The sequence below is a fragment of the Dasypus novemcinctus genome, chromosome 20, assembly GCF_030445035.2.
Source record: "Dasypus novemcinctus isolate mDasNov1 chromosome 20, mDasNov1.1.hap2, whole genome shotgun sequence".
NCBI lineage: Eukaryota > Metazoa > Chordata > Mammalia > Cingulata > Dasypodidae > Dasypus > Dasypus novemcinctus.
The window spans coordinates 16,611,708-16,612,638 of record NC_080692.1 but is presented as its reverse complement, the minus strand read 5'-3'; positions in this window follow the sequence as shown (position 1 = coordinate 16,612,638).

Below are 931 nucleotides of genomic sequence, written 5' to 3'. Positions count from 1 at the left end.
GTTCATTTAGTTCTCTGAATTTATGATTCCCCCAAAAAGTTTTCTCTGTCCATTGGAGAACCCATACTGTTTGTAAAAATATTTTGAGCACACAGGTGATGGAATTTTTACAAAACATACCATATGTCCTCTGCTTTCTAAGGAAAGATATTTGGTAACTCATGAATCAGTTACTTTCACATTTAAAAAAAACCATTGTATTAGTATGGATTTATTTAAACATATACAAGAGGTAAAAAAATGATGTAATGAAACTATAACCTGTTACTCAGCTTCAACAATTAGCAGTCCACGGCCAATCTTGTTCTATATGTACTCCCCTCTACCTTGGTGATTTTAAAGCAAGATCTTTACTGTCACATTGAAGGAAAACTGAATAAAACTGGGAAGCTGTCACAATTCAAAAAAAAGGTTTTTTCCTTCCTTAAAATCCCAATTTTAATTTTTAAATACTTCTTCAAAAAATAGTCTCCTGGTGAGTCAAATTATGCCTTTGGAAATCCCAGTTGGAGAAATGTGGAACATTTTTTTCTCCCTAAAACATTCATTGTTCAGCCTGTTAAGACTCATTGTAGTGTCTTGGTCTCTTACTAAAGGGAAGAAACGGACTCTTCACACTGAGGCTTCTTCAGTATAGTGTGGATTTAATTTATCTCATTTCCATTAGGCTGAAAGACTCCTAGTCTCCAGGGCTTTATGGTCACTCTTCCTTTCCATCTCTTCTCTGCAGCCTGACCTCGTTCTCTGCCCTCAGTTTCATCTGGACTCTCCAGGGCTTTATGGTCACTCTTCCTTTCCATCTCTTCTCTGCAGCCTGGCCTCGTTCTCTGCCCTCAGTTTCATCTGGACTCTCCAGGGCTATAACTCTTATTTGACTCCCTAGTTCTTTCAGCCAGCCTTCTTCCAGGACCATGGTTCCTGCCAAAGGGAG